Source organism: Hippopotamus amphibius, chromosome 16 (assembly GCF_030028045.1).
Source record: "Hippopotamus amphibius kiboko isolate mHipAmp2 chromosome 16, mHipAmp2.hap2, whole genome shotgun sequence".
NCBI lineage: Eukaryota > Metazoa > Chordata > Mammalia > Artiodactyla > Hippopotamidae > Hippopotamus > Hippopotamus amphibius.
The window spans coordinates 41,312,422-41,329,415 of record NC_080201.1 but is presented as its reverse complement, the minus strand read 5'-3'; positions in this window follow the sequence as shown (position 1 = coordinate 41,329,415).

The window sequence follows — 16,994 nt, the reverse complement described above, 5'->3', positions numbered from 1 at the left end:
ATCAGGCTCCCCTACTTCAGACCATATTACAAAGCCACAGTAATCAAGACAGTATGCTACTGGCACAAAAGACAGAAATGTAGATCAATGGTACAGGATATAAAGCCCAGAGATAAACCCATGCACCCATTGTCACGTAATCTATGACAAAGGAGGCAAGAATATACAATGGGGAAAAGATAGTCTCTTCAATAAGTGGTGCTGGAAAAGCTGGACAGCATGAATGAAATTAGAACACTCCTTACTACCATACACAAAAATAAAATTAAAATAGATTCCACCCAAATGTAAGGCTGGACACTATAAATCTCTTAGAGGAAAACATAGGAAGAAAACCCTTTGACATAAATCACAGCAAGATCTTTTTTTAAAGACTTTTAAAATCATTTCTATATTTATGTTTTATTTTTGGCTGTGCTGGGTCTTCATTGCTGTGCAGGCAACAAAGTTGTGGTGAGCTGGGGCTACTCTTTGTTGTGGTGTGCAAGCTTCTCATTCAGGTGGCTTCTCTTGTTGTGGAGCATGGGCTCTAGGCATGTGGGTTTCAGAAGTTTCAGCACTCAGGCTCAGTAGTTGTGGTTCACTGGCTTTAGAGTGTAGCCTCAATTGTTGTGGTGCACAGACTGTTGTTCTGTGACATGTGGAATCTTCCCAGACCAGGTGTTGAACTCATGTCCTCTGCATTGGTGGGAAGATTCTTAACCACTATGGCACCAGGGAAGTCCCAATCACAGAATGATCTTTTTTGATCCACCTTCTAGAGTAAAGAAGGTAAAAACAAAACAAACAAACAAACAAACAAACAAAAACAAAAGGTATCTAGTGAAACTTAAAAGCTTTTGCACAGCAAAGGAAACTATAAATAAGATGAAAAGAGAACCCTCAGAACAGGAGAAACTATTTTCAAATGAAGCAACTGACAAAGGATTAATTTCCAAAATATACAAACAGCTCACAGCTCAATGTCAAAAACAAACAAACAAAAAGCAAAAGAAAACAAAAAGAACAAAAACAAAAATAACCCAATCAAAAATTGGGTGGAAGATCTAAATAGACATTTCTCCAAGAAGATACACAGATAGCCAAGAGGCACATGAAAAGATGCTTAACATCACCCATTATTAGAAAAATGCAAATCAAAACTACAATGTGGTATTTCCTCATATGGTCAGAATGACCATTATCAAAAAATCTGCAAACAATAAATGCTGGAGAAGGTGTGAATTAATGGAACCCTCTTGCACTGTGGTGAGGATGTAAATTGATACTGCCACTATGGGGATTAGTATGGAGGTTCTGTGGGAAAAAAACAAAAACAAAAAACAAACAAACAAAAAAAAAAAACTAAAAACTAAAAATAGAACTACCATATGACCCAGCAACCCCAGTACTGGGCATGTATCCTGAGAAAACCATAGTTCAAAAAGACACATGTGCCCCATTGTTCATTGAAGCACTATTTACAGTAGCCAGAACATAGAAGCAACTTAAATATCCATTGACAGAAGAGTAGATAAAAAAGATGTGGTACTTATATGCAATGGAATATTAGCCATAAAAGGGAACAAAATTGGGTCATTTGTAGGGACATGGATGGACCTAGAGACTGTCATACAGAGTGAAGTAAGTCAGAGAAAAACAAGCATCATATATTAACGCATATATGTGGAATCTAGAAAAATGTTCAGAGGAACCTACTTGCAAAGCAGAAATAGAGACATAGGCATAGAGAACAAACGTATGGACACCAAGGGGGAAAAGAGTGCTGTGGGATGAGTTGGGAGTTTGGGATTGACATACATACATATAAATAGGTAACTAACGAGAACCTGCTGCATAGCACAGGGAACTCCACTCAATGCTCTGTGGTGACCTAAATGGAAAGGAAATCCAAAAAAAAAGGGAGATATATGTATCCATATAGCTGTCTCATTTTGGTATATAGCAGAAACTAACACAACATTGTAAAGCAACTATACCCCAGTTAAAAAATATAAAACTTTTTTTTTAAAGAGTTCACACAAAACTCTTATATCAATTGCATATATTTGCTTGCTTAGATGACTAAGGCTTTACTATTTGTGGAAAAGACAGTTAAGATTTGTATTGTCCTTGATAAAATTCTAAGGATGCTATGGATTCAATTTTCAGCTGAGGGAGGCTTTCAGGAAGTTTCACACGAAAGCTGTCACATTTCTCTTTTTTTTCCCCTTTGGTGTCTGATTCTACCTGATATAGCTAATTAGGCTCAGTCTCAGGTCCCTTTGGCCTGTATTTACATTTCTGATTTGTATATATTTGCAAGACAAAGACACTTGCTTTTATTTTTAAGTGTTTTAGAACTTTTATTGAGATATAATTGACATACAATAAACTGCATATATTTAGAGTGTAAAATTTGATATTTTTTCTCATTAGTAATGTATACATGGCAATCCCAATCTCCCAATTCATCCCACTCCAACCCCTCCCCCCACTGCTTCCCCCACTTGGTGTCCATAATGGTTTTCCCTGCATTTACGCCCAGTAGTAGGATTGCTGGGTCATATGGTAATTCTATTTTTAGTTTTTGAAGGAACCCCCATAACTGTTCTCCATAGTGGCTGTATCAATTTACATTCCCACCAACAGTGCAAGAGGGTTGCACCTTTCTCCACACCCTTTCCAGCATTTATTGTTTGCAGATTTTCTGATGATGCCTCTGTGAGGTGATACCTCATAGTTTTGATTTACATTACTCATAATGAGTGATGTTGAGCAGCTTTTCATGTACCTCTTGGCCATCTGTATGTCTTCTTTGGAGAAATGCCTATTTAGGTCTTTTGCCCATTTTTTGATTGGGTTGTTTGTTTTTTTAATATTGAGCTGCATGAGATGTTTATATATAATGGAGATTAATCCTTTGTTGATTCATTTGCAAGTATTTTCTCCTATTCTGAGGGTTGTTTTTTCATCTTGCTTCTAGTTTCCTTTGCTGTGTGAAAGCTTTAAAGTTTCATTAGGTCCAAATTATTTATTCTTGTTTTTATTTCCATTACTCTAAGAGGTTGGTCAAAAAAAGATCTTGTTGTGATTCATGTCAAAGAGTGTTCTTCCTAAGTTTTCCTCTAATGGTTTTGTAGTGTCTGGACTTACATTTAGGTCTTCAATCCATTTTGAGTTTATTTTTGTGTATGGTGTTACGAGTGTCTTAATTTCATTCTGTTACATGTAGCTGTCCAGTTTTCCCAGCACCACTTATTGAAGAAGCTGTCTTTTCTCCATTGTATATCCTTGCCTCCTTTGTCATAGATTAGTTGACTATAGTTTATCTCTGGACTTTCTATCTTGTTCCATTGATCTATATTTCTGTTTTTGTGCCAGTACCATACTGTCTTAATTACTGTAGCTTTGTAGTATAGTCTGAAGTCAGGGAGTCTGATTCCTCCAGCTCCGTTTTTTTCCCTCAAGATTGCTTTGGCTATTTGAGGTCTTTTGTGTCTCCACACAAATTTTAGGATTTTTTTGTTCTAGTTCTGTAAAAAAAAAAAATGCCATTGGTAATTTGATAAGGATTGCATTGAATCTGTAGGTTGCTTTGGGTAGTATAGTCATTTTCACAATGCTGATTCTTCCAATCCAAAAACATGGTATATCTGTTTGTGTCATCTTTGATTTCTTTCATTAGTGTCTTACATTTTTCTGAGTACAGGTCTTTTACTTACTTAGATTTATTCTTAGGTATTTTATTCTTTTTGTTGCAATGGTGAATGGGATTGTTTCCTTAATTTCTCTTTCTGATCTTTCATTGTTAGTGTATAGAAATGCAAGAGATTTGTGTGTGTAAAGTTTGTATCCTGCAACTTTACCAAATTCATTGATTAGCTCAAGTAGTTTTCTGGTGGCATCTTTAGGATTTTCTATGTATAGTATCATGTCATCTGCAAACAGTGACAGTTTTACTTCTTTTCCAACTTGGATTCCTTCTAATTCTTTTTCTTCTCTGATTGCTGTGGCAAGGACTTCCAAAACTATGTTGAATAGTAGTGGTGAGAGTGGACATCCTTGTCTTGTTGCTGATCTTAGAGGGAATGCTTCCAGTTTTTCACCATTGAGAATGATGTTTGCTGTGGGTTTGTCATATATGGCCTTTATTATGTTGAAGTAGCTTCCCTCTGTGACCACCTTGTGGAGAGTTTTTATCATAAATGGGTGTCGAATATTTTCTAGGCTTTTTCTGCTTCTGTTGAGATGATCATGTGGTTTTTATCCTTCAGTTTGCTAATATAATGTGTCACATTGATTGATTTGCATATATTGAAGAATCCTTGCATTCCAGGGATAAACTCCACTTGATCATGGTGTATGATCCTTTTAATGTGTTGTTGGATTCTGTTGGCTAGTATTTTGTTGAAGATTTTTACATCTAAATTCATCAGTGGTATTGATCTGTAATTATCTTTTTTTTTTTTTTTGTAGTATTTTTGTCTGGTTTTGGCATCAGGGTGATGGTGGCCTCATAGAATGAGTTTGGGAGTGTTCCTTTGTCTGCATTGTTTTGGAAGAGTTTGAGAAGGGTGGGTTTCATCTCTTCTCTGAATGTTTGATAGAATTAACCTGTGAAGCCATCTGGTCCTGGACCAGATGTTGGGAGATTTTGAATCACAGTTTCAAATTCATTACTTGTGATTGGTCTGTTCATATATTCTATTTCTTCCTGATTCAGTCTTTGAAGAATTTGTCCATTTCTTCCAGGTTGTCCATTTTATTGGCATATAGTTATTTGTAGTTATCTCTTACAATGTTGTTTATTTCTGTGGTGTCCATTGTAACTTCTCCTGTTTCATTTCTAATTTTATTGATTTGAGTTCTCTCCCTCTATTTCTTGATGAGTCTTGCTAAATGTTTATCAATTTTGTTTATTTTCTCAAAGAACCAGCTTTTAGTTTTAGTGATTTTTGCTATTGTTTTCTTTGTTTCTATTTCATTTCTTTCTGCTCTGATGTTTATGATTTCTTTTCTTCTACTAACTTTGGGTTTTGCTTGTTCTTCTTTCTCTAGTTTCTTTAGGTGTAAGGTTAGATTGTTTATTTGGGATTTTTCTTGTTTATTGATGTAGGATTGTATTGCTGTAAACTTCCCTCTTAGAACTGCTTTTGCTCTGTCCCATAGGTTTTGGATCTTTGTGTTTTCATTGTCATTTGTCTGTAGGTATTTTTTGATTTCCTTTTTGATTGCTTCAGTGATCTCTTGGTTATTTAGTAGTGTATTGTTTAGCATGCAGGTGTTTGTGTTTTTTACAGTTTTTTTTCCTGTGATTGATTTCTAATCTCATAGCATTGTGGTTCAAAAAGAGGCTTGATATGATTTCAGTTTCCTTAAATTTACCAAGGCTTGATTTGTTACCCAATATGTGATCTTTCCTAGAGAATGTTCCATGTGAATTTGAGAAGAAAGTGTAATCTGCTGTTTTTGGATGAAATGTCCTATAAATATCAATTAAATCTAGCTGGTCTATTGTGTCATTTGAAGCTTGTGTTTCCTTGTTAATTTTTTGTGTGGATGATGTGTCCATTGCTGTAAGTGGGGTGTTAAAGTCCCTCACTATTATTGTGTTATTGTCAATTTCCTCTTTGATAATTGTCAGCATTTGCCTATGTATTGACATGCTCCCATATTGGGTGCATATATATTTATAATTGTTATATCCTCTTTTTGGATTTATCCCTTGATCATTATGTAGCACCTTTCTTGTCTCTTGCAACATTTTGTTTTTATTTTAAAGTCTATTTTATCTGATATGAGTATTGCTACTCCAGCTTTCTTTTGATTTCCATTTGCATGGAATATCTTTTTTCATTCAACCACTTTCAGTCTGTATGATGACACTTGCTTTTAACTCTTCAAATAACTGGGCTGTACCTAAACAATATTAAAAGTTTGATCTGCCCAACTATATGTTCTATATCAGTGAGAAGATTTCTAATTAAACTGAAATTTGAGTTCTATTTTCTAGAACTTTAGGGTTTAATTTATCACGCCTTCAAATCTTGCATAAGGCAGTCAACAAAAGCCCTCTTTCTGAGTGCACAAGTTACACCCAGAGCAAAATTACTAATTTTATTTTTATTAGGTCCTGAATATTAATTCCCAGTTTGTACTGTATTTTATAGCTCAGGTAACCCTATTGATTTCCTTCAGTATGTTTAATTAATATTTTCTGAGGGGCAGATCTGTATGCCTTGTCTTGTAATACCATGCAGGGTAATTATTCCTCAGTGAAATATGTTGATCCCACAATTAAACAAAAGAGATATAACCATCATAAATAAAGCCTGCTGACAAAAAAATGCACAACATGAGAGTTGTGAGTTAAGTTTTATTTGTGGCAAAATGAGTACTCTAGCCCAGGAGGCAGCATCCCAGATAGCTCTGAGAAACTCCAAAGAGGTAGGGAGGAAGGTCAGTATATATGTGATTTTGGTGATGGGGGAGTACATGCAATTGAGCCATCTTTTGCAGGAGGTTTCTACTAGTCACAAGGAGCAGTCGTCACAATGAAGGATTTTAGTGCTTTTCTAGATATGAGGAGATACAAGAACTGGGCTTACAGAATCAGCTCCTGAAAATATGTATTGAAGACCTGTTCTGCCAGTTTTTCCCAGAGCACAGAGTGCCTCATTTCTGCTCTCTACCCTGAGCTCCTTTAAGGGGAGTGTTGAAAGTTAGCAGCTGCAACAGCACGTGACAAGTGCCAATGACAAGTTCCAATTTATAGTTGACAAGCCCCCTTAAATATACCAATTTTATATACTTTTATCTCAATCCTATCAACTTTTATACCTTTAACTCTAGTTTTCATTAGGATCCAATCAACAAATTTTGGTCTTACAGGAGTCCTAGAAGCTTTTCTTTCTTTTTATTCTCTGTTCATTTTATCTATTTTTATATAAAAGGCTATGAGTTGAGCCAAGGAAATCAGGCCATTTCATCAATCGTGATTAATAGGCCTAATTGTTGTCCTAAGTAATTGTTAGTCGGGCATCTCTGTGTAATTTTTTCAGCCCCTTAAATATGTATGTATATGTATTTTTAAATTTTTTAAATATATATATTTTTTCCAGCCATATATATGTATATGTATGTATGTGTATATATTTTTCCATCCATATATATGTATGTATGTGTGTGTGTGTGTGTGTGTGTGTGTGTGTGTGTGTGTGTGTGTGTATACAGAGAGAGAGAGAGAAACCATGCTTGCCCTTTAATGTTGGGGACCAGTAGGTGGTCACTTTTGGTCCATTTAGCCTTAGTTAGTGTAATATCAAAACCTTGAGTTTTAATCCCATAAATGTTTATTTTATCTAACCCACTTCAAATAACCATCTAAAGATTTTATCCATGTCAACTACAATCAGCATTCAACACTGGCACCATCTATGTCTACAAGGATTAAATCATGTGCTGCTGCAGCTTCTGATTTTCAACACCTCTCTGAAAGTAGTTCAGGGTGGAGATCAGAAATGAGGCACTCTCTGCTCTGGGAAAAACTGGCAGAACAGGTCTTCAGATAGATGTTTTCAGGAGCCAATTTTATGAGCCCAATTCTTGTATCTTCTCATATCTAGAAAAGCATTCAAATCCATTATGGTGATGACTGCTCTTCATGGCTAGCAGAAAACTTCTGCTAAAAAAATATGTCCTTGATTGCATGAACTCCCCCATCACCAAAATCACATATATACTGAACTTCCTCCCTGCCTCTTTGGAATAGTTTCTCAGAGCTATCTGGGATTCTGTTTCCCAGGTTGCAGTCCCTATTTTGCCCCAAATAAAACTTAACATGCAACTATCATGTTGTGTATTTTTTAAAGTTGTCATCCATTTGGGATAAGTCCTTTTAAAATTTCTACCTTTTTGAGGAAAAATACTCAGACTTTTGCTACAGTTTTTTTCCCCCTGTTAATCAACCCAATTAACAGTGATTATTCTAATGTTTTTATTAGCACCTGTAAAACCAATTGAGTGGAAGCAAAGACCACAAACAAACCTTCCCAAACAGATTTTTCTTGTTTGATTTAAACTAAGGGAGTTCTTAGGATAACCATTAGATCTATCATCTATCATCTATCTATCTATCTATCTATCTATTATCATCATCATCTATGATCTATTTATTATCTATCTACATCTATCATCTATCTATCACATATCTATCATCTATATTTATTTATATATTCCACTTTTAATTTGATTTTTATAGGTACCAATAAAACAGCTGTTTATAATGAAAGTGCTCTAAAAACTTACCACCTTAGAAGTTTCTCCAACTTAAAGGATCCATCAGCTGGCTATTAGTGAGGTATATATTAATAGTGATTCAAACCAAGAAGGTACAAGATGCTTCCCTATAAGAGAGTTTGGAGAATGCCACCTAAACAAGATCTAGAAAGTTTACTCCCAAAAATAGTATGGCAGAGGTCGTTTCCAACACACACACACACACACACACACACACACACACACACACAGAGAGAGAGAGAGAGAGAGAGAGAGAGAGAGAGAGAGAGAGAGTGAGAGACAGAGCCCTAAGAAGATCAGGTAGAACATTTACATCTCAAAGACACAGGAAGAGAAATGCAATTTCCCCCACAAGTCTTTTGTTTAAGGTCAGAGTTTTAAAAAGATGTTTTTATCAAGCTGGTTTTTTAACTAAACTGCATATACAATAAAAGAATAGAAGAATCCCCTCATTTTCAGGGCAAGATTCTCTTTAATTGCCAGTTAAGTACTTTTCTTCACCTCTAAGATATGACTGTGTGATATGAAAATGACTACCTATCTTCAAATGATTAAAGAGCATGGACTTTATAATCATACAAATTAGAATCTTCTCCCAGATATGCCACTTATTTGCTGTGTGGCCTGGGATAGTTACTCTGAAACTTGTGAACTCCTGTAAAGTGAGGGTAATAATTGCACTATTTGACAGGACTTCTGTGAGAAATAAATGTATAGTAAGATGTTAATATTGTGCTGTTGCAGGAAAACCGGTTCCATGAGAAACCAAGCAGAGCACTCAGAGAGTTGGAGAACTCAGGTTTATTACATCGATGGACCCAGAGGAGCTAATGCTCTGAAATTCTGGGCCCCTTTACAAACTTGATTTTCCTTTTTATAGATCATACTAGGCTATACAGTTGGCATCTATTGATTGGACTGCACAATTCCCATACTCTTCAGATTGGCTACAGTGGCTACAGATTGTGGCAAGTTCATTACAATGAGTAATAGTTTCTTTCAATCAAAGCAAATTGGGTACAAAACATTTAAGCAGAACAAGCACACAAAAAACCATCAGACTATTTTGATCATTTTCCCAGTTCCCAGTTTCGACTGATTACAATTCACTATGTAAGAATGGTTTCTACACACTCTATCCATTCATTAATGATTAACTAAACCTGCTCAGCAAGCTTTAGACTACAGATTTCAAAACGCCCCTCATCATTCCCCCCCTTGACGCCCTTAATATTTATATGGTGTCAACTTCTTCTTCCATTGGGTAATATCCCCTTAGAACAAGTATACTGATCATCTTTTTGGCAGACAGAATAGGTGGTTTTGTTATGCTCACAAGTTCCCTGAATTTCCCCTTGACAGGAGAAATGGGTCTGATAAAGTAGTGTCCAAGTAATTCCTTGCCTGTCTTAGTTATGTGAAGGCAAGGGGCACATGGGGTATCCATCCGGGTCTCTATATCTGTTGGAATGTGAGTTATTAACATCATTACCTATAACAGAATTTTTATACAACCCGAGTGGAGTGCAATCATCCCAGTTGGATTCCTCAAGCTTCTGCTGTGCGTAGACCAGTCAGCCCTGGAGTGACTGGAGCAGAGTTGGAATTCTTGTGATGAAGGAGACCTGAAATTTATAGTCCGGGGCCCGCTATGTTAACCCTGCTAATTTATTATTTAGGATTGATAGATTTCTTGCTTCTGCAATCTCTCAGTTATATTTTATTCCTTTTTCTCACTTGCTGTCTCACAAGTGGCTCCATTTCATTGCTAATACTCACAGCGCATAGTGCAGCTCCAAAAACAAAGAAGGCTACAAGGTGGCCCCAGTTGGGGCTCCCTTAGAAAAGTTCATCAAAGACTTGGGTGAAGCTTTGTTGGGCTGAACCAGGGGTCACATGCAGCTGAGCTGCCAGATCAGAGAAGGTGTGTTGGAAGTGGGTCTCAAACTCATCTCCAGCTGCCCGCATGGCTTGGTGCAGCGGGTTAGCTGTTGGACCTCCTCCAGGGCCAGCACCATGAACATAACCCTTCTGCCTTAGCTTATAACCTATAAAGTCTGCCACTAGAGCCTGTGTGTCTAGGGCTAAGGCTGAGTTTGCCATCCGAGTAGCTAGCTCAGATGGCTGCCTTTAGGACCCAGCATTGGTGCAGTGGGCTGCTACTGAAGCAAGATCCGGAGTGGCTGGTCCAGACGAGCCTCCTCAGTCCAGGTTTCTTGTTTCTCTGGGGAGGCTGTTCTCTTCACTTGGGTATGATGGACCCATGGGATTATTCCTGTAATTTTAACAGTGGTGGGAGTCACCAAGACAACAGTATGAGGGCCTGTCCAAACTGGTTTAAGGGGTTCTTTTTTCCAATCTTTACCCAAACCTCATCCCCTGGTTTATAAGGATGCATCCAGTTGCCTAAGGAGATAGGAGTCCTCTCCAAAACCTCATGACTAATACGATTAAAAACCTTTCCCAAGGCTTGGAGGTGTTGAGACATCTCCAAATCAGCCAGCTCTTGGGGGGTCCCCCTAAGCCTCCTTATTATAGGGAGGTTTCTTCTATATAAAATTTCAAAGGGTGAATGACCAGAAGATCGCGGGATGCATTGAGCCCACAATAAAGCCAAAGGCAGCATATCAATCCAAGGCAGGTGGGTTTCCTGGAAAAGTTTAGCTAGCATGTTCTTAAGGGTTCGATTCATCCATTCTACTTTCCCTGAACTTTGCGGCCTGTATGCAGCATGGAGCTTCCATTTGATTCCCAGTATCTTGGATATTGTTTGAACAATTTTTGAGACAAAGGCTGGCCCACTATCAGATCCTATGGAAAGGGGCAATCCATATCTAGGGATTATGTCTCTTAATAGTGCTTTGGCGACTTCTCGCACCTGCTCAGTGTGGGTGGGATAGGCTTCAACCCACCCTGAGTAGGTGCAGACTATTACAAGTAGATATCTATAATCCCAGCAAGGTTTAACTTCAGTGAAGTCCACTTCCAAATCTTCAAAGGGCAATGTCCTGACTGTTTACACCCCCGGGCTGGGCCTTGGCCCTTGGTTGGCATTGTTTTGTGCACAAGTCACACATCTAGCACTGATCTGGGCACACGGGGTCAGGAGCTTAGGAATGAAATAGTACCAGCCCAGTAGTCTCTCTAGTGCAGTCTTTCCCAAGTGAGTTGTCTTATGATGTTGCCTCACCAGTTGGATCGCTATAGCACTTGGAACAAAGAGTCTTTTATCTGGAAGCTCCCACCAGCCCTCCTTTACTTAAAGCCCACTGATCTTCTTCCTTAGTATACCTCAGGAACAGGGACAATTCTGGTGCTAAGAGAACCTTAGAGATTGATTCAGAGTCCAATACTGGACTTAGTTGGAGCGCTGCTTCTTTGGCTGACTGGTCAGCCAACCAATTCCCTTTGCTAATTGGGTCAGTCCCTTTCTGGTGGCCTTTACGATGGATGACTGCCACTTGAGAGGGCTTTCTAATTACCTCTAGCAGCTGAAGAATTTCTTCTCTGTTTTTGATCTTTTTTCCCCCTTCTGTTAACAGTCCCCTTTCCTTATAAATAGCTCCATGAACATGTAAAGTAGCAAAGGCATCCTTTGAGTCTGTGTAGATGTTGACTTGCTTCCATTGGCATGCCTCAGTGCCTGGATGAGTGCCCACAGTTCAGCCTGTTGTGCTGACCATCCTTGCAGTAAGGCTTCAGTCTATTATTTTATCTGTTGCTGTTACTGCATAGCCTGCTTTGCATTGTCCTTCCTGGACGAAACTGCTCCCATCAGTGAACAGTTCCAGTTCTGGGTTCTGGAGGGGAGTGTCCATCAGGTCTGGTCTGCGCAAGTAGATTTCATCCAGGACCTCTTCACAGTCATGGTTGGGGGTTCCTGCCTCCATAGGTAGAAAGGTGGCAGGATTTAGTGTCCGCACAGTCTCAAGGTGAACCTGTGGGTTTTTGCAGAGCAGTCCTTGATAGTGAGTCATTCTGGCATTTGTCAGCCATTTATGTCCCTGGCTGTTCATCAGTGTGGTAACAGCATGGGGAACTTTTACATTCACATTCTGACCCAGTGTAAGCTTATCTTCCTCTCTAACCAGGACTACTGTAGCGGCTAATGCCCGGAGACATGGTGGCCATCCCACGGCTACAGGATCTGGTCATTTAGACAGATAAGCAATGGGGCATTGCCATGGCCCAACTCTCTGTGTGAGGACCCCCAGTGCAGTGTGATTTTCCTCATGCATGAAGAGGTTAAAGTCCCATGTCACATCTGGCAGCCCTAATGGTTAAGAGTTTTTTTATTTCCTTAAAAGCTTCTTCTTGTTTAGGCCCCCATTCCAGGGGGTCTTTACCAGACCCTGCTGTGGCCTTGTACAGTGGCCTTGCAGTTTCAGAGAAACCTGGTATCCAGATCCAGCAGAAGCCAGCAGCCCCAAGAAACTCATGGACTTCCTTCTTGGTGCTTGGCTGAGATCTGGCCGAGCGAAGCCACTGTGGCCTTGGAGGGGGCTCTGGATTTGGAGGTGGTGGAGACATAGAGGGTGGAGGGCTGTCTGGAAACTGGTGAGGGGGCTGAATGGGAGCCGGTGGAGCCGTTGGTATGTAAGGCGGAGGTATGAGAGGATCTTCCTCAGGATCCCCCTGGTAAATAACTTTGGCTGGCTTTTCTTCACCTTTCTTTGAAGTAGTCTGGGCCACAAGAACCCTGCACTGTCCCTGCCTATTCATGCAGAGTCGAACCCAAGGGGGCAACTGAATAGCAATCTGCAACCAGGAATCTATATGGAAATTGATCTGGATGCCCAGGAATTCCTGTTATCACCTGATATACTTCCCTTACTACTGGGAGGTCTAAAGTGCCCTGTGCAGGCCAACCTACTCCAAAGGCAGGCCATTCTATCTCACACAGCGTGCAAAGCTTTTCTGTGGTCATCTTAATTCCATAGTCTCCTGAAAAGCACTTTTTGAAATTCTTTATCATGCAGTCCAAAACAGTTGGTTTTGAGGGATTTCTTCCCATCTTACTAAGCGCAACTAAATCCTTTGAACAGGAGGGAGAAAGAGAAACAATATCCTGGCTCAAAGGCAAACTGAGGTAGATATGGCAAGCTGAGGTAGGGATCCTGGCTCAGAGAGCAAGCTGAGGTAGGGGATGATAATCCAAAATTGTAGGGGCCCTAAACCAAAGGGCAATTATTTCCCTCCCTCTGTATCCTGCCCTGTGTCATTGATGCAGAGACAAACAAGGATGGGTACCCCCTCCAAAGAGGAGATCACTTAGATGCTCACCTGACCGTGTCCCCGAGGGGAACTTAGGCACCTCTTAGCTTTGGTGGGTGGTATAGAGCCCTACTTGAAATTGCCTCCCTGAGGCAAGTACCACCTTGAGCTGTATGAGGTCATCACAGAACCGCAGGTTAGGGCCCACTTGGACTCCATAGCCACCAAGGCTGTGGAGCCACACAATCGCCTTGGAATGAGCACAAACCAGGGCCCTCATTCACACACACATTCACACCAGAGTTTATCACAGTGCCTCCCCACTCTCGGAAGGCCCCTGCCAGATGGGCACCTTCCCCCACTGGGAAGGCCCCTGCCAGATGATCTTCTTACTGAAGACTGTAGGAGGTGATCAAGCTCCTTTTCCATCCAAAGACAGGTTGTGACTCAGTGCCCCTGGGCCTTACCTGATCCTGTGGCCAATCCCACTTGTGTTGGTCCACCTCTCTAATGAGTCCAGTCGGGGCCTGGCTGTCCAGAGAGCAGGAGCCCCGGTTTGACAGAGGACCTGGAATATTCAAGTGGCACGTCTTCTCGTTCGCCTCAGAGCCCCCCCTGCTCTGGCTCAGCTGGGCCACCGGAGCGGCGGTTCAAGGGGCCATGTGGTTGGAAACTCGCTGGGGCCTCCAAGAAATGTTGCAGGAAAACCTGTTCCATGAGAAACCAAGCAGAGCACTCAGAGAGTTGGAGAACTCAGGTTTATTACGTCGATGGACCCAGAGGAGCTAACGCTCTGAAATTCTGGGCCCCTTTACAAACTTGATTTTCCTTTTTATAGATCATACTAGGCTATACAGTTGGCATCTATTGATTGGACTGCACAATTCCCATACTCTTCAGATTGGCTACAGTGGCTACAGATTGTGGCAAGTTCATTACAATGAGTAATAGTTTCTTTCAATCAAAGCAAATTGGGTACAAAACATTTAAGCAGAACAAGCACACAAAAAACCATCAGACTATTTTGATCATTTTCCCAGTTCCCAGTTTCGACTGATTACAATTCACTATGTAAGAATGGTTTCTACACACTCTATCCATTCATTAATAATTAACTAAACCTGCTCAGCAAACTTTAGACTACAGATTTCAAAATGCCCCTCATCAGTGCATGCAATCAATTAAATACTTAGTCATTGTGGATGATACCTTCCATTTTTTATTAATATTATAATTAATAGAAATATTATATTTCTAGTCATTACTGATCATTGAATATGAATCAAATTCTCCCTCTTCAATGAAGATTAACCTGTTCTCCAAAATGGGGCCATTTCTTTTGAAGAGTCTCCATCACTATCCCTTTAAGGACTCTAAGACTTTTTCCTTACATATGAATTTGTGTCTGATCTTTCCCACTGGTCTGTAAGCTTCAGGGAGCTGGAATCCATTAATTTCTGGATTAACTCTTGATCAATTTGTCCACTAGTTGATGTTTAGTCAGTATTTAGAATGCCCTGGTGTATATGTAACACATCTTCTTTATCCATTCCTTTGTAGATAGACATTTAGATTGCTTTCATGTCCTGGCTATTGTAAATAGTGCTGCAGTGAATATTGGGGTACATGTACCTTTTTGAATTACAGTTTTCTATGGGTATATACAATAGAATGTTACTCAGCCATAAAAAGGAATGAAATTATGCCATTTGCAGAGATGTGGATGGACCCAGAGACTGTCAGAGTGAAGTAAGCCAGAAAGAGAAAAACAAATACTGGATAATATTGCTTATATGTGGAATCTAGGAAAATGGTACAGATTAACTTATACACAAAGCAGAAATAGGGACACAGATGTAGAGAACAAACATATGGATACTAAGGAGAGGGGAGTGGGATGAATTGGGAGGCTGAGGTTAACATATATACACTACTGTGTATAAAATAGATACCTAATGAGAACCTTCTGTGTAGCACAGGGAACTCTACTCAATGCTCTGTTGTGACTTAAAAGGGAAGGAATTCCAAAAAGAGGGGATATGCATATTCATATAACTGACTCACTTTGCTGTACAGCAGATACTAACACAACATTGTAAAACAGCTATACTCCAATAAAAAACTTAATAAGAATTACCATCTTTAATAGTCACATAATAACTCTTCACTATGTGTGTAAGGCACCAACTTGTTGCATTGCTTGGTTTTTTTTTTTTTTTTTTTTTTTTTTTTTTGGTTCTTAGGAGTTATTGTTTAACTTTAGATTTTTCCTATAATTATGTAAATCATCTACATGATTCTAAACAAATGTATAATATAAAGTATTTTCTGTGAAAAAAAGAATACCCTGGTGGACAAAAGAATACTTCACAGATCACATTATATGGCTTTTTGTAGTTTACAAATGTTCAGACATAGACCCACTTAGTCCCATCTGGTAAGAGCTGAGGAAATTAATTTTAAAGAAAGTCATTCATAACCAGTTATCACTTTTCTGGAGAGAGAAGACTGACATAGAGAGCACAGTGTTGTTTAATACAGGAAGGCACAGAAGTAGGGTGCCATATTATGGCCTAAGGAGGAATAGTTCTGCTGGCTCTTTTAACCCAAGGAGTCTGGCCCATGATTTGCCAATATGCTGTAGTTTCCTCTGAATATTCCTTTTTTCTGTAAATTGGTGTTCATATGCTTAAGATAATTATTGACTAAGAAACACTTTATGGGACAAAAAGTTTTTAATTCAAAGTTTTAATTAAAGTGTAATTAAAAAACACTCCTCAAACATAACTTTATGAAAACAAATAGTAATTTTTATTTTTCTTGATTTTATTGATAAACAGTGGTAAATAATGAGAAGAGAGGTGACATCTCTCTTCTGATGTGACTCCATTCTCAGATCTATCAATGTGGAAGCAGCCAGCCATTGTTCCACCTGGCCAAACCTCTATTTACCAGGACACAAGAAAAAGCAGTGTTTGAACCACTATAATTCAACAATAGAGATATTTAGGCCAATTATTTCAGTTTCATGTTTTATCCAGGTATTGAGGGCTGGTTGTGCAATGGAAAGTTAATTAAAGTAGTGGAAGAGAGAAAGATAGAAAGAAAAGGAGCAAGAAATAAGAAAGAATAGAAAAAAGTGTAGAAACAGGTAGGTGGAAAGGAACTAGATTTTCATGTCTCTTAATAATAATTCCATTCAAGTGTTTACCTTTCACTCAAAGAAAACTCCAAACTCCCTCTGCATTATTCCACTTTTTTTTCACCAGACACCAACTCTGTGCCATTCAGCTATCGTTCCTTGCATGTTTTTTTTTCCTTTTCTTAAATTGAGATAAAATTGGTTTATAACATTACATAAGTTTCATATGTACAACCTTACATTTCCACTTCTGTATACACTATAGCATGCTCATCACCAAAAATGAAAATTTGTCACCACAGTTGATTCCTGTTACCCATTTCACCCCCCTCATACCACTTCCTCTCTGATAATCACT